Below are 23,063 nucleotides of genomic sequence, written 5' to 3' on the forward strand. Positions count from 1 at the left end.
GCATTAAGACACAAAGCCTTCAGGCTTGTTTTTTTAACGCTCTCAGACCTATATGAATTATTATTTACTGTGACCATGTTTGATTTAAACCGTTCAGTTCTTTGCCTTCTAATTTTGTTTTTCTCCTTCCTGTCTTTTGCTTTTTTCCTTGTTTCCCTTTCCTCTGTCTCCCTGCTCAGGTTCCCAACCCCCTGCCACTTTAGTTTAAACCCTCCCCAACAGCACTAGCAAACATTCCCCCTAGGACATCGGTCCCGGCCCTGCCCAGGTGCAAACCGTCCCGTTTGTACTGGTCCTACCTCTCCCAGGACCGGTTCCAATGTCCAAGGAATTTGAATCCCTCCCCCTTGCACCATTCCTCTAGCCACGTATTCATTTGAAATATCCTCCTATTTCTACTCTGACTAGCACGTGGCACTGGTAGCAATCCTGAGATTACTACCTTTGAGGTCCTATTTTTTAAATTTACCTCCTAACTCCCTATATTCTGCTTTTAGGACCTCATCCCGTTTTTTACCTATATCGTTGGTGCCTATGTGCACCACGACAACTGGCTGTTCGCCCTCCCCCTCCAAAATGTTCTGCAGCCGCTCCGAGACGTCCTTGACCCTTGCACCAGGGAGGCAACACACCATCCTGGAGTCTCGATTGCGGACGCAAAAACGCCTATCTATTCCCCTTACAATTGAGTCCCCTATCACTATAGCTCTTCCACTCTTTTTCCTCCCAGCCTGTGCAGCAGAGCCACCCATGGTGCCAGGAAGTTGGCTGCTGCTGCCTTCCCCTGATGAGTCATCCCCCCCAACAGTATTCAGAGTGGTATATCTGTTTGAGAGGGGGATGGCCACAGGGGATTCTTGCACTACCTGCCTGTGCCTCTTACTCTGCCTGCTGGTCACCCATTCCCTTCCTGCCTGTACACCCTTTACCTGGTAAGCCGCCTCTGGTGCTCCCTCGCAGGTCCACCGCCTCTCCGCTCTCGGGGCTCTGGGACTCGCTGCCTCGGGCTGCTCCTCTTATCCTCCGCCGCCTCTGGTGCTCCCTCGCAGGTCCGCCGCCTCTCCGCTCTCGGGGCAAATTGTTGTTATTGTTTATTTTGTGGCAGTTGTGGCTTCTTCCACTGATGACTTCCATTGACAATCCACATACAAAACTGAAAGAAGAAATATGGCAGATAGAAGATGAAAGGAGACCAGGGACAGCACAAGCTGGAGATCTTTCAGTAAATATTACACTTACCTGTCCTACAGGAATGAGATTGTGCCTGTCAATTTTGTTTTATTGTTGTTTTATGCACAATAGCACACAGCAATGAAGCTCACTCTACACTGGGATAACAAAGCCTCTATTTTCAACTGGAACTGGGGAGAGATAATATTTGAAGCGTGCAGTGAGTTCCACTTCATTTAGCATAGTATCTTTGGGAGATATTCAGAGTTTACTCTGAAGGTCAGTTTCAGGATGATTTGTGTACTCACAGCATTGACCACATCTCCCTTTTTCTGTTTTCCCCCTCCCTCTCTACCACACCCCACTCCCTGATAATTTCTCACTGAAAGATGAATTTGAAAATTAGAGTTAAATGTGAGAAAACCAGGAAATGTCAACATTAACATACTGATGCCAACAGCTGCTTTTCTTGTTTAGTGCTGGGAACACTTCATTCCATCTCTGTACCATTGGGCAGCATTGATAGAGTACACCTTCAGTCACCTGCACCGTGTACAGATGGCTGTACTAAGTTCCACAGGGAGGCTTTGAAGATGCAGCTAATGATGCACAGCAGCTCCTTTTAGCTTTAAACTTTGGAAAATAGTTGTAAGCGTTTATCATTTTAAATCATTTCATTTGTTCAAAATTTGGTTTTTTGATTAAATCTGAAATTTTCTGATCGGGAGCATTCGGGTATATTTTTCTGTGTGTGTAAAGATGAAGAAACAATTATTAAAAACATATTGGTTAATCACAATTTAGTACAATAATGTTTAGTTAACTTTATATACTGAAGTGATTTTTGCTTGTTTTTTAAAATCTGAATCCAGAAAAAAAACCAGAAAGACTAATTATAACTCTTAAATAACTTGAAGCCTGATAATTACTAAATAATTCCACTTGTTTATGATAGTTTGATTATAGTTGCCACTGGCCACCTCATTGTCAGCTGTTTCCAATAGTGATGTTACAATTTAGCCTTAAAATGTTTTAACTTGCTGTTTAGTTATATTTTTTATATTTAAACTCTCATTAGGTAGGCAGATAGGCAGGGAAGCAGCAGAAGTATTTAAGTGCAACAGCGAGTGGGTAGGAGTAGATTCAAGCACAGGTGAATTTGATTGAAAAATGACAAAAATTGTCAGCTCAGTAATTTGATAGAAGTAATTGTGTCATGGATAATTCCATGCCTTCAATCTATTACTCTAATCTCCCTATCTTGAACTTGCCCATCACAAGATAATAAATGCATGAATTCATTAAGATTTTCCCTGTTGCTGATCCTGAAAATAGTAATTGCATGATGCCATGTGATATCATCTAGAATGGCAAACTATCGACTTTGCTGAACAGGGGGAATTATAGGGCTTATTATTCCATTCTGGATCAATAGCAAATCTCAATTACATTCTATGTCGTGTACATTTCTGCATTTCAGTTACATTTCATAACACAAAGGTATTTAGCCAGAATTTGAACAGTTTGATTTACACTGTCCCTTCATTGGCCATAGTACATTGTTTTTTCTGTGCGCCAAGGTTGGGGATAGGGAGCGAAGAGGGGAACATAGCTTGACTTAATGTGCTGCTGCGGGCACTGGGAGCTGGAAAACCAGTTTAATTACATTAAGACAGCTCACCTGCCGCTGCTCTACACAATATTTCACTCCTCTTTGAAATACTGTTAGCGTGTCTATTAAAATCCAATTAAACCACAGCCTGATGCACACACAGTTGTAATGTGCTTTCAAATGAGTTTTCAAATTTTCAGTAGGGGCAAAAGATTAAAAATAAGATAATTTCCTGACCATAAAGATCAGGCATTAAAATTATTATTTCTTTAATATCCAGTACAAGGAGGAAGTGGCCGTAGGATTTGTTCTGCATCAGGCAGAGCCATTTAATCTCTGACGTTCCTCTGGAATTCCAGCAAATCCATTCGAAAGGCATGCTGGAATTCATTTAATTTAGTATTTGAATATTTATTTGGTATTGCAAACTGCTCTTTTGCAATTCTCTGGATAGAATAATTAAATTAGGGCTCCAAGTCACTGTGAGGCATGTTGCACCCACTCCAAAAACTGATGTACCCTGAAGGAATGGAATTCGAAATCATGCACATTAACACTAATTGAGAGACTGTGCAGTCGGAAGATTCATGTGCCAGTACTTTTTTTAATGTATATATATCTATTATTATTTATCTATATATATAATAAAGCGGTCAACCTGTCTGTCATTCCATCTGTCTGTCTGTCTGTCTGTATTGAATAAACTCGAAAGATATAGAGCGTACCTACACGTGTGTTACATCGAAAGAAAGGTTACGATTCCAGAACAGTCATAAGCATATTTACGTTTCGGCCAGACAAAAATTGCGCCCGCGGTATCCAAAAAAAGTTCCACATTCTGCTCATTATCTGCTCATTAGCATCGAGTGACGTCGAGGTCGACCAATCGTACGGTCGAGCGACCCGACGGTCGACCAATCGCTGCGTGGCGGGGGCGGGTTCCTGGCGCTTGCGGGCGAGCCCTCCTAGAGTCGAGTGACGGGACGATTGACCAATCTTACGCTTCGGTGACCTGACGGTCGACCAATCGGTGCGTGTGTGGGCGGGCCTTATTGTTCTGAACCGAGATGAGTCGCCGCCATCTTGATTCCAAACTTTTCATTTCTTTTTCCCGCTTTCTGCGTCTTTAAAAAAAACTTGCTTTTAAAACACATATTGTTTTTAAAAAAAGTGAATTACTTTCTAAATCTTTTATCTAATCTCATTAATTTTCCTACCTTTCCCCGTTTTTGCAGGTAAGCCTCGAAGCCTGGGCGTCTGTTGCCAGCCATGCTGGACCCTAGGCAATTGTTTTGTGGCAAGCTCCTCCCACCCCTCACCCCCCACCCCCCACCCCCCCCCGCTGGGCCCGATTCCGAACCAGCAGCCAGCCATCTTGGTAAAGGCTGGCTGGGCTCACTGCAACCTCCTCGCGCTTCATTCGCGGGGGGGGGCGGGGCTCGGGAGGGGAGGGGGAGCGGAGAGGGTTACCCCGGCAACCGGGCTCGCCAGCCGCAATCGGCCGCTCAGGCCCAGGCCCGGAGATCGGGAGGCGGAGAGGGGAGGAGGGTTATCAAGGCAACCGGGCCCGGCTAGCAGCAATCGGCCATCTCAGGCCCAGGCCCGGAGATCGGGAGGCGGAGCGGGGAGGAGGGTTACCAAGGCAACCGGGCCCGGCCAGCTGCAATCGGCCATCTCAGGCCCAGTCTCGGGAGGGCGGGGCTCGGGCTCACCGGGGCGCTGCGCTCGGCATGTCAGTGCGTGCGGCGGCACGGAGCTCAGCGGAGCCATCGCCGGCAGTGGGGAGAGGGTCTGCTGGCTCCCCCACTCCCTTTCTCCCCCCCTCCTTCCCCCACCTCCTCCACCCCTCCCCTCCCCTCTCCCCCAACCCTCCCCTCTCCCCCTCCCCTCCTCTCCCACTCCCCCCCTCCCTTCCCCTTCCCTCCCTCCCCCTCCCCCCCTTCCTCCCCTCCCCCTCCCCTCCCCCCCAGTCGCGCTCTCTCTCCCCACTCCCCCTCCCCCTTCACCCTCCCTCCTTTCCCCCCCTCCCCCCTCCCTTCCCCCCCTCCTTCCCCCTTCCCAGTCGCTCTCTCTCTTCACCCCCAGTCGCTCTCTCTCCCCCCGTCGCTCTCTCTCTTCCCCCCCGTCGCTCTCACTCTTCCCCCCCAGTCGCTCTCTCTCTTCCCCCCCAGTCGCTCTCTCTCTTCCCCCCCAGTCGCTCTCTCTCTTCCCCCCCCAGTCGCTCTCTCTCTTCCCCCCCAGTTGCTCTCTCTCTTCCAACAACAACATGTCCTCGAAAGACCCTCAGCACCGCCGGGCACTTCAGCAAGTATATATATATATAAAAGGATAGTTCTGTCTGTCTGTCTGTCTGTCCGGGCATCACTCAAAAGTTATAGAGCGTACCTACACATATGTTATATCAAAAGAAAGCTTATGATTAGGGGAGTCTACTAGGCATCTTTACTTTTTGGTCAGACAAAAATTGTTCGGACAGTAGACAAAAAACGTTCAGAAAATGGAAAAAGATCCGCTCATTAGCGGTTGACCAATCCTACCGCTCATTAGCGTTGAGTGACGTGATGGTTTACCAATCCTACAGTTCAGTGACCTGATGGTTGACCAATCGGTGCGTCACGGGGGGCGTTTCATGGTGTTTGTGGGCGGGGCCTAATCCTTCAAAGTGCCGTTACTGAGGTGAGTGGCGGCCATTACAGACCGGCTGGGCCTGAAGCTTAAAAAATTTCTCTCTCTCTCTCTCTCCTTCCCCCCCTCTCTCTCTCTCTCTCCTCTTCCCTCTCTTCTTCCCCCTCTCTCTCTCTCTCTCCTTCCCTCTCTCTCTCTCTCTACTTCCCCCTCTCTCTCTTGCCGTGAGTGCGGGACCGGGAAAACCGGGGCTTTCACACGAGCCGTCCACAACCGATATCGGACACAGGAGTCCGGAGCGAAAGGCGTTCCACTGCCGCCCGGCCAACCGGGCCCAAAGGCCCGCCGCGTTAACCATGAGGAACCACGGGCTCGCTTCGGAGCGATGGGCACCCGGACTCCCAGTGTCAGATATGCTCTGTTCTGGTACCGTGGTGAGTTGGAGGGAGAGGAGAGGGAGAGGGAGGGAGAGAGAGAGGGGCAGGGAGAGAGAGAGGGGCAGGGAGAGAGAGGGGCAGGGAGAGAGAGGGGCGGGAAGAGAGAGAGGGGAGAGACAGGGGCAGGGAGAGAGAGGGGGCGGGAGAGAGAGGGGGAGGGAGAGAGAGAGGTTGAGGGAACTTCCCGCCGACCTCACAAAATGGCGGCCACCCTTCTTCACCCGCAGTCTCTCTCTCTCTCTCCCCCCGTCTCTGTCTCTCTCTCCCCCCCAGTCTCTCTCTCCCCCCAGTCTCTCTCTCTCTCCCCCCTGTTGCTCTCTCCCCCCCAGTCTCTCTCTCCCCACTGTCTCTCTCTTCTCCCCCCAGTCTCTCTCTCGATCCCTGGGCCTCTCTCCCCCCCCCCCAGTCTCTCTCTCTCTCTTTCCCTCTCTCTCTCTCTCTCCTTCCCACACAGACAGACAAACTCATTTATATATATATAATAAAAATTCTTTCTACTTTTTTCATAACAACATGCCCTCAAAAAACCCTCGGCACCGCCAGGCACTCCAGCTAGTATATATATATATATGTCACAGATGCATTATTTTAGAACTGCAATAATAATTTTCTAATCATATGGTTTCCATATGAATAGAGTTGCATATTAAAATATACTTACTATATGCCTATGATAATATGCAGAAGAGAAAGCTCATCTCACATCTATTTACCAGCAAATTGCAGTTCTTTATATATTTAAATGATTTTACCAGGGAAACCCACTACGAAGCATCTGAAAAAATTACAGTGGGAGTCAGCATGAGTAGACTGAGCAATATAAATGTAATGGCTCCCAAATTTCCTTGGGGGATTTGTGCAAGCCCAATGGAAACAGTAGGGACCTGGTTCTCGCATTTTCCAGTTGAAACATAGAAACATAGAAACATAGAAGATAGGAGCAGGAGTAGGCCATTCGGCCCCTCGAGCCTGCTCCGTCATTCAATACGATCATGGCTGATCATCCAAGTTCAGTACCCGGTACTTGCTTTCTCCCCATACCCCTTGATCCCTTTAGCCTTAAGAAATATATCCAACTCCTACTTGAATATATTTAATGAATTGGCCTCTACTGCCTTCTGTGGTAGAGAACTGCCCCTTTAAAATGCCAATGACATCAGAGGGCAGACTTCTCCAACTCATTGGGGACCTGGCATAGGACTAAAGGCCGGCACGCTTAGACAGATAAGATATATCGGCCTTCAGATGGACGTAAGTGGATCCCAGCAGGAAGCTCCAGGTGAGGGAAGTAGTCTGGACCAATGTTCCTTCTAATTTTTTTTTTCTGCGCGGGCCCTTTAGATTTGCTGCATGCGAGGTACTTCTTCCAGTGGTAGCAGCTGGTGAGGGTCCTGCATGGGACCTCCCGATTGATCAGCTGCGCATCTTTGGGGGAACAGTGGTCTGGACCCCCTAAGACTGGCAAATTTTTGAAAAAATCTTGATTGGCCTCCTTACACAGGGGGCTCAAGGGGTTGCACAGCAGGGCTTGGGCAATCATCCCTAGTGGGACAGGCACAAAATGTTTTGACTGTATGGGGCAGGTGGGCATTGAAGATGCACCGTAGTGGCATGGGCGGCCCCCATGGGCGTGCCTTCCAAAGATTTTCAGGACCAACACTATGGCTGGAATTTTCTGGGGTGGTAGCGGGCAGGAAGGGAGGCGGGTCAGGTGGGAAATTTGAAATAATTGGGAGCGGGTTGGGAACCCACCGTCATCCCGCCCCCACTTGCCTTTCCCATGGGCGCGTTTGCCGGTGCAGGCAACCTAATTGAAATAATTATCAGGTAGTTTACAGCACTTAAGAGCCTTTTCCCCCTACATTTTAAATTTCCCTGCATGGCCACAGGGTGCACGCAGCTCGGGAAGCACGTCTGTCAACCTGAGGCGGGAGTTCCGTGGCCATTGCTCCAGCTGGTTACTTGACAGCATCAAATGTACAGTAAAAGCTCCCACCTGACAGATGATCACTTTCCTCAGGCAGAAGCTGTTGTTCAGTCCATTTCCAGCACGGATTCTGCAGGCTGCAAGTGCTTCCACCAAAGTCTCCATCCAGTGTCACCTCATTGGAAGAAACTCTCTCACCATTGACAGAATGTTTCTGTCATCTGTACTTCACCTGCCATCTATTCCATCAACATGGGTGCCAGTTATACTGTCTCACCTTGGTCCTCAGAATTGGACCACAATCAGCCCCAACACCAGCAGCACCAGGCACACCAGCAGCACCAACCTTCTCCGCAATCACCTGATGCTGCGCAGGACACAGGGCATCAGCACCCAAGCACATTGCTGCCTGGGAGGCCAGGGATGGCCTCAACATGGCCAGATTTACTTCACTTGACGCTGTGCACCCATATGGCTGCCACATGATGCACCAGGTTGGCACCACCCCACACCAACACCATAAAGCATCCCTACAATGCCCAAGCCATTATTTTCACACTCATCACCATTGCGGGGGGTACCGTTATGTCTCACCATTCACTGCAACTCACTAAGCCACTTCCAAATGTGCACACAAATCTGTCTAAGACCTGAAAGTGTTGAAAATAAAGATTTTTATGTTTGACAGCACATTAACGGAAACTTCACATGAACATTGGCTAAAACACCCAAGTGCCGACCCTTGTGTGTTGTTACTTGGTATAATTGCACTAGGATGAGGGTGAGTGTGAGGGGTGGCTGATGAGATGGGGAAGTGATAATATAGAGAGGGACGGGTGTAGGTGCAAGGTAAGTTGGTGTGAGTAACGATGTGTAGGAGTAGGGTAGGGAATGTAGAGTGATGAGGATGTGATGAGAGGCAGAGCAGGGTGAGGTTGAGTGTGGCTTTGTACTAAAGAGAGATCACTGAAACGTTTGCAGCACTGCACCCAGGTCCTCCTGAACACATCCCTGCTTGTGACCTCCTCTGCAATCTGCACCCAGGCTGTCTTGGTGTCCTGGGGAGGTCTCTGCATGCTCTGACTCCCATGGAGGGAGTCATCGGAGAACCTGGGTGCAGCCCTCTGCCTCTGAGCAGTCATTGTCAGTGTTTGCAGCACTCCAATGCTGTAGCGCACTGATGTTAGATTAAATGTCAAATCTAATGTGGCCATGGTCCCTTTAAAGAATGACATCACCAGACCCACTCCATTTAATTGGGCCGGGTAGCACGCTGGGCGGACTTAATAGGCCTCATTAACGTAAGTTCGTTTTCAGCAGCAGGATGGAGCCAGCAGCGGGGTTGCGACCTGCCATGGCCACCACCCCCACCGGACCCACCCAGGTAGGCAATATTCCGGCCTATGAATAAGAAATGAATGAAGAAGTAATTTATACATTAACGTGGTACAAAATAAGAACAATATACTTATTGGATATCTTTCCAGTAAATATATTGACCTTCACAATGAAGTTATAAACCCTTTTTTCTCTTAAGTGGAATAGTGAGTTACTATTATGTCACCAGGATCTAAACTTTTGATACAAAAGCAAAATACTGCAGATGCTGGAAATCTGAAATAAAAACAGAAAATGCTGGAAATACTCAGCAGGTCAGGCAACATCTGTGGAGAGAGAAACAGAGTTAACGTTTCAGGTCGATGACCCTTCGTCAGAACTGGAAAAAGCTGGAGATCGAACAGGTTTTTAAGCAAGTGCAGGGGCAGGGAAAGGGGGGAGGAGAGGAAAGAACAAAAGGGAAGGTCTGTGATAGGATGGAAGGCAGGAGAGATTAAGAGACATTAAGAGATGGTGCAAGGCAAAAGGAGATGGCAATGGGACAAGTTAAGAAACAAAAGATGACATTAGATGAACTGTGAATGGCAGAATGAAAGACAGCTGCCATGTGGGAGAGAGAAAAAATATATATATTATAGGAACGGAGGTTCCTATCCGAATAATGGAGTTCAACTCAGTGAAACAAAATAACAAAGTTTAATGAACAAACAAGTTAACTGGTAAAACTATAGGAGAAGATGTACACAGGTCTATTCAGCTTGCCAGCACCTCAACAACTGCTGCAAGGTTTATGGAAGCTGACGTCATGACGTCATCACATTCTCCGCGCCACTGGCGGTCACGAGATCGGCGTCATCACGCAGAGTGCAAGAAAGTACATACAGTATAGTTAACAGACAGTTTAAAGGTGCAGTCCGCAGCTGCACTACACTGTAGTTAAAGGGATTGTTGCTAATTGCCCCGAGTCTCTTGGTGGCTCCGCCACAGGCGACCCCCCAGAATTCTCTTTAACAGACAGTGTCAAACGAACAGGAGGTTTGATGATCCTGCCCGACCGACTACGAAACTAAGGCAGCAGCAGTGGAACATTGGAAGACGAGCTGGTGCTTGGCTGTGTCTGAAGCGGTGCATCAGGGGTGGAGGAAACAGTAGCAGGAGGTGTGGACGAGGATGAGGCAGAAGCAGGCGGTTCAATAGCAGGCTGTTGCATAACTGGTCTGGCAGTCAACGGTGGTCGTCCACGGCGAGGTGGCTGGGCGAGAACAACTGGTTCACCCCGATCTAGATGGGCTGGTTTAAGTCGGTCGATAGAGATGGTATCAGACTTGCCTCCCACTTCGACCGTGAAAAATTTTTCTCCCGATGAGATGACACGAAACGGTCCCGCATAAGGTGGTCTGAGCGGATCTCTGTGAGCGTCCTGCTGAATAAAAACGTAATCGGAGCTCATGAGTTCTGCCGGAACATGAGGCCTCTGTAGGCTGTGATGCGAGGTTGGAATAGGCAGCAAATTCTTTGCCGCCTCATGATGCTGAAGGAGCCGCTGAGCCGGCGACCATGGTTCTGTATGTGAAGGGAGGAAGTCCCCTGGCACTCGAAGTGCTTGACCGTAGACTAACTCAGCCAATGAAGACTGGAGGTCGTCTTTAGGGGCTGTGCGGAGGCCTAGCATCACCCAAGGGAGTCTGTCCACCCAATTGGGACCACACAAGCTGGCACGGAGGGACGTCTTGAGAGACCGATGAAACCTCTCGCACAGACCATTCGCCTGCGGATGGTAAGCGGTGGTACGCTGCAGCTTGGTACCCAAACCCTGTGCAACTGCGTTCCACAATTCTGACGTGAATTGTGGACCTCGGTCAGAGGAGATGTCAGATGGCACCCCAAACCGAGCCACCCACGACGAAATGAACGCCCTGGAGACGTCCGCTGCAGTGGTAGCGACCAAGGGAATCGCCTCTGGCCACCTGGTGGTGCGGTCCACTACCGTCAGGAGATGCGTAAAACCCCGCGAAGCGGGGAGAGGACCCACTAAGTCCACGTGTACGTGATCGAACCGGCGTTCCGGCACCGGAAAGATGGCCACTGGAGCCTTAACATGACGATGGACTTTTGATTTTTGACAGTCCACGCAATTGTTTGTCCAGTCCCGAACGTCCGAATGCATCCCTTTCCAAACAAATTTGCGGGACATGAGCCATTGTGAAGCTCGCATCCCCGGATGTGATAAACCGTGTATAGCCTGAAAAACCTTCTTACGCCATTCGACTGGCACAATGGGCCGGGGCACTCCCATGGATGTGTCACACAAGAGCGTGGTTCCTGCTGATTGAAACATAACATCGGCTACCTGCAAGCTAGAAGGCATGGTCCGATACGCCTGTACTTCGGGATCTGCCAGTTGTTCTTCCGCCAACCCGACGAAATCGATTCCCAGGTGAACTGCCTGGACTGGGGCACGTGAAAGGCAATCGGCCACGAGATTATCTTTGCCGGATACATGTCGTAAATCCATCGTAAATTCGGATATAAATGTAAGGTGGCGCTGTTGCCGAGCTGACCACGGCTCCGCTGTTTTAGCCATTGCGAACGTGAGCGGCTTATGGTCCACGAACGCAGTGAACGGGCGCCCTTCCAAGAGAAAACAAAAATGCCGGATGGCCAAAAACAGGGCCAGTAACTCCCTGTCAAAAGTGCTATATTTTCGCTCGTTCTTGCGCAGTTGGCGGCTGAAAAAGGCCAACGGCTGCCAAGTCCCGTCGACCCATTGTTCCTGAACCGCCCCGATGGCGTAGTCGGAGGCATCGGTAGTGAGGGCGACGGCCGTGCCCGGGAGTGGGTGTGCCAGCATGGTTGCATCTGCCAACGCCGCCTTGGTGTCAAGGAACGCCTGTTCCATCTGCGGTGTCCAAGTGGTAACGTCCTTGCCCGACTTCCCTTTGAGTGCTTCGTACAGCGGCTGCATCAACTGGGCTGCCTTGGGGACAAAACGATGATAAAAATTTACCATCCCCAGGAACTCCTGAAGAGATTTATCTGTGTGGGGCCGCGGGAATGCCGTAATTGCCTCTACCTTGGTGGCCAGTGGGACGGCGCCTTCTGAGGTAATCCTATGCCCCAGAAAGTCAATGCTGGTTAACCCAAGCTGGCATTTGGCTAGGTTTATGATGAGGCCATGTTGGCTGAGACGGGCAAAGAGTGTACGTAAATGGACCATGTGCTCATTCGTATCCTTACTAGCGATGAGAATGTCATCCAAGTAAACGAAAATGAAGGGACGATCCCGTAACACAGAGTCCATGAGTCGCTGAAAGGCCTGAGCCGCGTTTTTCAATCCGAACGGCATTCGGAGGAACTCAAAAAGGCCAAACGGTGCGATGACCACCGTTTTGGTGACATCCTGAGGATACACAGGAACTTGGTGATATCCACGGACGAGATCTACTTTGGAAAATATTGAGTTGCCAGCCAGATGAGCCGAAAAATCTTGTATATGCGGTATTGGATACCTATCCAGCGTAGTGGCTTCGTTAAGGCGTCTGTAATCCCCACAAGGCCTCCATCTGCCACCTGGTTTAGGGACAATGTGTAGTGGGGAGGACCAAGGACTGTCGGAACGTCAGACAATCCCAAAGCGCTCCATGGTCTGAAACTCTGCCTTTGCAGCTGCAAGCTTTCCGGGTTCCAATCTTCGTGCCCGAGCATAAACAGGTGATCCCGTCATGGTGATGTGATGCGCCACACCGTGCCTTGCGACTGCTGCCGAAAATGTAGGCCTGGTGAGCTCCGGGAACTCACCGGGTAGGCGCGTAAACCCATCCTGCGATGGAACCCCACAGGCGACCGACCAGGAGACGGCGGTGCTGCGGTGGCAAGGCACCGCGCGGAAAGTGGACGCATTAATGAGTCGGCAGTGTTGGACGTCGACCAGAAAGCCGTTGGCACAGAAAAAATCAGCCCCTAGGATGGCCTGTGATACTTTAGCCGTTATAAACTCCCACACAAAACACTGACCGCCGAGGGTTAAATTGACTGTCCGTTTGCCGAACGTGTGAATAGCCGCACCATTGGCTGCCTCGAGAGAAGGACCGTGACCACCAGATTGCAGATCCAGCTTTGAAGCTGGCAAAATACTGCACTGTGAACCAGTGTCACACAGGAATCGTTGCCCTGTCATGGAATCCGTAATATAAAGGAGTTTTCCTGCTGAACCGACTGCCATGGTGAACTGGGCATGTTTTTCAGACCCTGTCGTCCTTATCGAAGCTCGTGGGCCTGCTGGAGATTTTTTTTTGGCGAAACTACAGGGAGAACGGCAGCGTCGAGCCTTGGCGCCAAAACGGGCGTGGTACGTACGCCAGCCTGCTGGAGGAGGGCTGGGCTTCACTCGCATGGGGGAAAGGCGCCTCGTGGCTGCACAACACTGCTGTGTGACCGTAAAAATCTTGTCTGCCTCTGCAGCGAGCTCGGCACAGTCCGTAATTGCTGAACTGGCCAAGGCTGCCTGAACTGGTTCAGGTAGCTGACAGAGGAAGAGTTCTCGGAACAAAAAACATTGGGGCTCCGAACCCAAAAGCATGAGCATCTGGCTCAGCAGTTCCGATGGTTTTGAGTCTCCGAGGCCGGACATAGAAATAAGCCTGCGTGCGCGCTCTGACTTATTGAGACCAAACACCTGTAGCAAACGAATTTTTACAGCTTCATACTTGCCCTCTGCCGGTGGATTGCTAAGGAGGCTGATGACCCGCGAGGCCGTGGTGCTGTCGAGAGCGGAGACCACGTAATAATAATGGGTTGAATCCGCTGTAATCTCCCGGAGTGCGAACTGGGCTTCTGCCTGGAAAAACCATGCTGCTGGTTGCTGTTCCCAGAACTGCAGCAATTTAAGGGCGACGGCTTTCGTGTTCATTATAAATATCTCAACGAAAGTTGTCCGACGAGATCGGGGTCACCAATATAGGAACGGAGGTTCCTATCCGAATAATGGAGTTCAACTCAGTGAAACAAAATAACAAAGTTTAATGAACAAACAAGTTAACTGGTAAAACTATAGGAGAAGATGTACACAGGTCTATTCAGCTTGCCAGCACCTCAACAACTGCTGCAAGGTTTATGGAAGCTGACGTCATGACGTCATCACGTTCTCCGCGCCACTGGCGGTCACGTGATCGGCGTCATGACGTCATCACGCAGAGTGCAAGAAAGTACATACAGTATAGTTAACAGACAGTTTAAAGGTGCAGTCCGCAGCTGCACTACATTGTAGTTAAAGGGATTGTTGCTAATTGCCCCGAGTCTCTTGGTGGCTCCGCCACAATATAATAAATAAAATAAATGGAAAAAAAAGAATAGGGGCAGAGGTTATGGTCTGAAATTGTTGAACTCGATGTTGAGTCCAGAAGGCTGTAAAGTGCCTAATCGAAAGATGAGGTGCTGGTCCTCGAGCTTACGTTGAGCTTCATTGGAACAGCGTAAGAGGCCAAGGACAGTGAGGTCTGAGTGGGAGTGGAGCGGAGAATTAAAGTGACAGGCGGTCGGAAACTCGGGGTCACCCTACGGACTGAACGGAGGTGTTCCGTAAAGCGGTCACCCAATCTGCGTTTGGTCTCCCCAATGTAGAGGAGACCGCATCGTGAGCAGCGAATACAGTCTACTAAATTGCAAGAAGTACAAGTAAATCGCTGTTTCACCTGGAAGGAGTGTTTGGGGCCCTGGACAGTGGAAAGGGTGGAGATAAAAGGGAATGTGTTGCATCTTTTACCTCCACCCTTCCCACTGTCCAGGGCCCCAAACACTCCTTCCAGGTGAAACAGCGATTTACTTGTACTTCTTGCAATTTAGTATACTGTATTCGCTGCTTATGATGCGGTCTCCTCTACACTGGGGAGACCAAATGCAGATTGGGTGACCGCTTTGCGGAACACCTCCATTCAGTCCGTAAGGGTGACCCCGAGCTTCCGGTCGCCTGTCACTTTAATTCTCCGCTCCACTCCCACTCTGATCTCTCCGTCCTTGGCCTCTTACACTGTTCCAATGAAGCTCAACGTAAGCTCAAGGAACAGCACCTCATCTTTCGATTAGGCACTTTACAGCCTTCTGGACTCAACATCGAGTTCAACAATTTCAGACCATAACCTCTGCCCCTATTTTTTTTTTCCATTTATTTTATTTATTATATATATTTTTTTCTCTCTCCCACATGGCAGCTGTCTTTCATTCTGCCATTCACAGTTCATCTAGTGTCATCTTTTGTTTCTTAACTTGTCCCATTACCATCTCCTTTTGCCTTGCACCATCTCTTAATGTCTCTTAATCTCGCCTGCCTTCTATCCTATCACAGACCTTCCCTTTTGTTCTTTTCTCCCCTCCCCCCTTTCCCTGCCCCTGCACTTGCTTAAAAACCTGTTCGATCTCCAGCTTTTTCCAGTTCTGATGAAGGGTCATCGACCTGAAACGTTAACTCTGTTTCTCTCTCCACAGATGCTGCCTGACCTGCTGAGTATTTCCAGCATTTTCTGTTTTTATTTCTAAATTTTTGATATTGTATTTTGTGAGGCAGAACATACGATCTTTCAGTGACCGATCCAAGCAGACAATCAGGCTTCATTTCTTGTGGTCTCTGTGACTGAGTGGATTGTAAGCAGAGTTTACCCCTTTTTCTAGGTTCAGATGCTTCATGTAAGTGGAGTGTGCATCGGTGTTTGATTTAATTGTACATCAACTGGTTTTGCATGGGAAGAGCTTAACCACACAGGGGCTCAATGTTCACCAACTGAGTAGCAGAAAGCTGTCGCTGGGCTGAGCAATGTTTGCTCATTAGCTCCCCAAGTTGAGCTTGCAAATTAATTTAGTAGGCTGTTTCTGCTCAATCTTCTGAATTACCTTGGTGAGGTGCTCCTTCTGGATAAATGTGCGATCTAGAGTCACTCCTAAATACACTGGCTTTGGGTCATGTGACAGTTGATCTCCATCCAAGAAGATGTTGAGTTCTCGTGAATCGTTGACGTGATTAAGCATAACAACACTGTCTTTGACTGGACTTAAGTCTCCATTTTTTGAAAAACATAGCTGCCATGTCTTGATTCAAGTTATCCTCAATCTGTTTGAAGTCTCTGGCCTAGAAATTCGGTTTTGGCGCAGCGAGGGCTTTAGCGCCGGAAGTTAGTGCCGGCGCTAAGTCCCCCTGCGCGCGCCAAAAATTCAGTAGCGCCGCGCCCAAACGGCTGCCGGTGCTACTGAGGGGTCTCAGCGCCTCAAAACTGGCGCCACGTGCCGCATTGCGGCGCTATTCCGGCGCTGCGGCGCCCGCTGCGGTGCGGCAGGCTCGGGAAGTGCAGGCCTCCTCCTTCCGTTAAGGAGGAGCTGCCTGCACCCGGCCGCGGCCCGCGATAATCTTTTTAAAAATGAGCCCGGCACCTCGGACAAGTGCCGGGCTTGCTTCTGTTCCGGGGGGTGGGGGGGGAAGTCCGGGGAGGGAGCTGCGGCCAGGCGGCCGGCGGGAAAGTGGTCGGCCGCCGCGGGGCCTTTAATGCGCCGGCGCAAAGTTCTGTAAGGCACCTCTGCCAGAACATTGCTTGCGGCTGCCACGGGCGAGGCGGCCGCAACTCAATTTCCGAGTTCGGGCGGGTTACCATGGCAACCGGGACGCTGCGCACACCGATGACGTCATCGGTGCCGACGCAGCGCTACCGGCCTAACGCCGATTTAGGGCCCCTGTCAATTTCTAAACTGGCCATAACTTCGGCGCTAGGCCCTCTAGCGCCTCAAAAGCGGCGCTAAGGCCAGTGAATTTCTAGGCCTCTGTCTCATAAAGCCTGGCAGATGTCATCCGCATACTTGAATGGCCTGGAGATTGTTGAGGCAAATCATTAGTAAATATGTTGAAAAGAGTTGGAACAAGAACAGATCCCCGAAGAAGTCCATCTGTCTGGATCTTCCATATATTCAGCTTATTGTTTAGTATCACCTGGAATTTTCTGTCTCCAAACATTATTTCCGTAGCCATAACAACCCATCGAGGTAACATAAGAAATAGGAGCAGAAGTAGACCATTTGGCCCCTCAAGCCTGCTCCGCCATTCAATAAGATCATGGCTGATCTTCTACCTCAACTCCTGCACTATCCTCATATCCCTTGATTCCCTTAATATCCAAAAATCTATCAATCTCTTGTCTTGAATATACTCAATGACTGAGCCTCCACAGCCCTCTGGGGTAGAGAATTCCAAAGATTCACCACCCTCTGAGTGAAGAAATTTCTCATCTCAGTCCTAAATGACTAACCCCTTATTCTGAGACTGTGACCCCTGGTTCTAGACTCCCCAGCCAGGGGAAACATCTTCCCTGCATCTACCCTGTCAAGCCCTGTAAGAATTTTGTATGTTTCAATGAGATCACCTCTCATTCTTCTAAACTCTTGAGAATATAGGCCGAGTCTACTCAATCGCTCCTCATAAGACAATCCCCCCATCCCAGGAATCAGTCTGGTGACCCTTTGTTGCACTCCCACTATGGCAAGTATATCCTTCCCTAGGTAAGGAGACCAAAACTGTACACAATACCCCAGGTGTGGTCTCACCAGGGCCCTATATAATTGCAGTAAGACCTTTGACGTTTTGACCAGTAGCCCACTGTGCCAGACGGTATCACATGCTGCTGTCAATTTAAGAAACACATTCCCTGTCTTCTCCTTCTGTTGGAAGCCATTTCCTATATAGGTGATAAGAGCAAGAACTTGGTCACAAATGTTCCTACTTGGCCTGCCTGGTCACTCTTCAGAGCCTGCTCCAATGTGGGCATTTATTCTTTGCAGAAGTTTGTAAGTACAGCTCAGAAGTGATATAGGATGGTAGCTAGCTGGGAGAGAGTGGCTCTTCCCTGGTTTTGGTATGGCTATCACTGTAGCTTTCTACCATATCTTAGACAGCTTGTTCTCTTGAATGACACAAGAAATAAAAATTGATAGGCATTTTATGGTCTTCTTTCTGAAGTGCAGTAGCATTTCTGGTGAAATCTTGTCAAGTCTGCAAGCTTTTCCTCCTTTCATGCAACTCGATACTCTCTCAATTTCCTCAGTGGAGAATGGCTGTAAGATGTCTTCCTCACGGAGTCACCAGATTCTTCGCACTGTTTCAGAAGTTCTGCACATTCCCCATTTAAGCAGGGTACATAAGTCTATTGACAGCTGTTTTGAAGGTTGCTTTGGAGAAGTGAGTATAAGGGTTTTCTACAGAAGTATTAGTATAGTATGCATACTATATACTTTACGGTCAGCTCTAAGTATTTTTTTCAATTCTGCTTGTCTGCAGTTCCACCGCAGTCCTGTGATGGGAGTTATTATAGGGACCATCACTCCTATCCGAGTAAGAATGGGGCGATGTTGACTGAGCAGGAAGTTTCCAAGAACTCTGGAGGAGGCTGGTGACAGTTGGACCCAGCTGAGGTGACCCACGTGGCTGGCTGCTTAGTATCATGCAGTACATCTAGATAATTTATAGAAGTCCAGTCCACCAGATCTAGTCCAGTTTTGTCATATTCTCTGTAACCCGGTGAGTTGTGGTGGCTGTTGAAGCCCCCATCATAGATGGATGGATGCTGACGTGTTGGTAAAGATGGGGCATTCCAGGCTTCAACAAGAGGTTTATAGACATCCAGAACTTTAAATTGTCCGACTCTTACAATGTCACAATGAGGTGAAGTAGTTGGTAAGACCTCTACATCAACAATATCGGATTTCACGTAAGTGGCTCTTCCATCTTTTCGATGAAGATTGTAACCAACAATGTCATAGCCTCTTATTGTAAGCCCACTGACAAGGAAGGAGTCTATGTGTGTTTCTTGGAGACAAATAATATCAACTTGAGGACAAGCCATGAAGCTTTCTATTACAAGCACTTTGCAGCTGACAGCCCCTCGACCTCAAGTTGAAGGATGAAAAGTTAAGCACCATTGTAAATTGCTCCAGTACCACTGTAACAGGGATCCGGGTGTCCAGATTTGGTCTGCTGTTTGCTGTTTTAATTTGCCCAAAGGATAATCACAGGCTGCACAATGACAATGTAGCAGTATTGCACCCAAGGGAATGAGTGAAAATTGGATCTCTGCACTACTCTCACACAGCTTCTTGAGACTGCTGCAGAATAGTATTGGCTACCCCTCTAGGCAGCAGGTAGTATGTGGCCAGGGGAGAACAGGAGAGAAAAATATTAAAGGGAACATTAAGAGAGGTTACTCACAAGAAAAAAGGGTTTTTTGAAAAATTGTCAATTCATTTTAAGGTTTAATTATTCATGTAATCCAATGACAAATAATTGCAAGCAGTTTTGAAGTTGTTGTGTTTCTCCTCCCTTGACTAAGCTGATAGCTACAACATCAAAGTAAAATCTTTTGTGAATACTTGACCACAGGACTTGTAGAAGGTTCCAGAGAATGATTATTTAGCTGCTACTAGCCTGTTAGCTCTGCTGTCTGAGGCACTGCCAATGGAGTAATGCCCGGTCATGGAAAGCTATGCTAGCCTCGTGAGCATAGATTTAATCCAAGCCATCAGTCTAGCTGAATTCCTATGATTAGCAGTATAATATATGTGGGTAAAACAAATGAAGGACAGAGACAGGATGAGTTGCTAGTCAAGGTGCTTGTTTACTAGGCCAGAGCGAACTGAGCATGCTCATATTAAACCATGTGACAAACCATGTGATAATACATTACACTGCTTTCCCCTTTAAAAAAATGTACATATTCCCCTCTCAAATACAACAAAACTATGGTCCCACCTTTCCCAGCATTACACGTGCCACATAACAAAACTCCTGGCTTTTTTCTTTTAAATCAACTACAAATGCTACAAATGAACTACAAATAATAACAGGTTTGCGGAGCCTTCCCGATCTTCTTACAAAAGGTTTTGGTGTTGAACCAATTTTCGGGCTGTTTTGTTCTGGTTCCGAACTCAAAGATGATCCTGTTTCTATCTCAGATTTGTTTGAACCTGGTACTTCAGTTTCTGAAGTCTGAATGGAGTCAAACTCATGTATGTGTTCATGATCAAGTGGTTCAAAATCACGTCTTGGTTCATCTCTAGCAGAGATCATTTGAGCTACATGAATACTTCAGATGTTGTCACCAATTTCAACCAAATATGTCTAGGTTCCACCAAACTCTACTATGGTTCCTATATCCCACTTGTGTGAACTCGACTTGCCAGGGAGACGGAGAACACGAACACATTTGTTTTGTCTGAAACTGCATTCTTTCTGATTGCTGTCATAATCACGTTTCTGACTCAACTGTTTCTGTTCAACTCTTGAGGCCAAATTTGGTTGAACAAAACTCAATTGTGTTCTCAATCTCCTCTTCATCGAGAGTTCTGCTGGGGTATATCCAGTTGTAGTGTGCAGAGTAGTTCTGTACTTCAGCAAGAAATTTGCCAAACATTGCTTCATGCTGAGTCCAGAACAACCCTGCAACACTTGCTTTTTGAGAGCTTCTTTTACTATTCTGACTGGTCTTTTGGCTGCTCCGTTTAAAGCTGGATGATACGGTGGAATGAGAGTGTGTTTGATACCGTTCCATTTCATAAACTCTTGGAATACAGCAGAACGGAACTGAGGGTCATTATCAGAAACAAGCTCTTCAGGTAAGCCATGACATGCAAAGATAGACCTCAACTCATCTGAGGTACATTCAGTTGTTGTATTTGAATCCATGTGTTTCACTTCAATCCACTTTGAGTGACTATCTACAAGTACCAGGAAATAATCATTTGCTTTGTCACAGAAGTCTACATGTACTCTCTGAAAAGATCTACTTGGCCATGAGCAGGGTTGTACTGGAGTTTTGGGTGGTTTGTTTCTGCAATTTCGGCAAACGCTGCATTTGCTGACAAGTGATTCAAGATCACTGTCCAATCCAGGCCAGTAAACAAAGCTTCTTTGAAGTGCGATAGTCAATCGTGTAGTAATATTATGACAACAACACTGCCCAATGTTGCATTCTGGATGCGGCCATTGCAGGGATGGCAGATATGGACCCCAGTATTGCTAGGAGCGGTTTGTGATCGGTTATCAGGGTAAACTTTCTGCCAATCAGGAACTGTTGGAATGTCTTAATTCTAAACACTATGGCGAGTGCTTCCTTTTCAATTTGCGCATAGTTTCTTTCGCTCTTTGTGAGGGTCCGTGATGCGAACACGATTGGTTTCTTTTGGCTGTCATCCATTACGTTACTTATGACAGCTCCCACACTATAGCTAGAAGCATCACACGCTAACTTAAGCTCACGCTCTGTGTCGTAGTGCACAAGTGGAGCATCGCTAGAGAGACTTCTCTTACAAGCGTTGTAAGCTTCCTGTTGCGCTTTTATCCACTTCCACTGGACATCCTTCTTGAGGAGCTCATCTAATGGAGCTAACATGGTCGCTAACTCAGGTAAGAACTGTGCGTAGTACTGGACCATTCCAAGGAATGATTTTAACTCAGACACGTTCTGTGGCTTTGGAGCATTGATGATGGCATCAACCTTTTCCTTCGCTGGTTGCAAGCTATTTGCATCAACTTTCAGACCAAGGTACACAACCTTGGGCTGCACAAAAGCACATTTGCTCCTTTTCAATTTGACATTGTGGGCATTCAACCTTTGAAACACTAAATCTAAAACTTCTAGATTTTCTTTCTCGCTGCTTATTGCGATCAGCACATTGTCTTGATTGCATAAGCAATTTGGAATTCCTTGCAAAATCTTATCCATCGTAGCCTGGAAGATTTTGGGGGAGGACTTTACACCATACGGAAGTTTGGTGTATGAGTACAGTCCCTTGTGTGCGTTGATAGTGAAATACTGTTGACTCTTTGTCAATATTCAGCTGAGTGCAAGCTTGTGGCAGGTCAAGCTTGGAGAAAACCTTTGACCCAGAGAGTGCTGCATACAAATCTTGCGATGTAGGTAATGGGTATTGCTCATCGTCAACTGCTTGGTTGATGTTAACTTTGTAGTCACCGCACAAGCGTACAGTTTTGTCTGCTTTGGGCGCTACTACAATCGGGGTAGCCCATTTGCTTTTGTCAGTTTTTACTAGCACTCCGTTCTCTCTCAGTTTCTCTAGCTCTTCCTGCACCTGACTTTTCAACACATAGGGGACCGGTCTTGCCTTACAATAGACAGGCTTTACGTTGGACTTGATGCAGATATGTGCATCATACCCAGTGATGCCCTCATAACTGTCTGTGAACATGCTTTTATACTTGTTCAGCATTGTGTTGAGTCGCTTCTTTGAAGCATCTACACTGAAAGATGTTTTTCCAGTCTAGTTTTAATTTTCTCAACCAATCTTTGTCCATGAGGGTTGGCCTGTTCTTGCAGCTCACTACAATAGGCAGCTTTACTGACTGGCCATTGTGCTAAACTGTACATTCCATTTGTCCACATATCTCTAGGATTTTTCTGGAGTAGGTTTTTAACTCTATTGTACCCTTTGTAATTGGTATTTGATTAAACGTACTCTCATATGTGTCCTTACGCATGATAGAGCAGTCCGCTGCTGTGTCGATACACATATCAATATATTTCTCGTTGATCAAAGGTTTTGTATGGAAGTCTTTCTCATGACTGCAAGCGCTGTCGCTAGTGGCATAGATACTGAAGATGTCTAGTTCTTCGACATCAGGTGTGTTCACTTCAATATTGTGAATTCCTCCCTTTTGTTGTCGCTGCTTTGCATTGCCACTAGAATGGTTCTTACTTCCTGCTTTCGATCTAGCTCTACAAGCTGTTGAAATATGCTCAAATTATTTCCTAAAGGCTCAGACTGCCATCACAAGCAATTTCGCAAACCACCGGATAACAGTGTGTGAGACATTTAGGCCGAGGGTATCCAAAAAAAAAAAACAGGCTGGGCTTCAAGCAGACATACACTGAATTGATTGCACTATGTCTCAAGCTGAGATACTCAGGATCGA

At 47.9% G+C, this 23,063-nt stretch overlaps 1 protein-coding gene and 1 long non-coding RNA gene across 2 annotated transcripts in view; one reads left to right on the top strand and one right to left on the bottom strand.

The window, feature by feature from the left end:
- Window positions 1-23,063, top strand: part of gabbr2 (gamma-aminobutyric acid (GABA) B receptor, 2) — a 1,824,974-nt gene that overhangs the window by 338,156 nt on the left and 1,463,755 nt on the right. The gene's annotated exons all lie outside the window — the stretch shown is intronic.
- LOC147117346 (uncharacterized) overlaps window positions 1-23,063 on the bottom strand; it is a 104,671-nt gene that overhangs the window by 40,478 nt on the left and 41,130 nt on the right. The window contains exon 2 of the long non-coding RNA XR_015078429.1: window positions 930-1,153. This is a non-coding gene — a long non-coding RNA (uncharacterized LOC147117346). The remainder of the gene's footprint in view (window positions 1-929; window positions 1,154-23,063) is intronic.

The sequence above is a fragment of the Somniosus microcephalus genome, chromosome 5 (assembly GCF_052327205.1).
Source record: "Somniosus microcephalus isolate GS21.2 chromosome 5, FLI_Smic_1.0, whole genome shotgun sequence".
In the NCBI taxonomy this organism is placed as follows: Eukaryota; Metazoa; Chordata; class Chondrichthyes; order Squaliformes; family Somniosidae; genus Somniosus; species Somniosus microcephalus.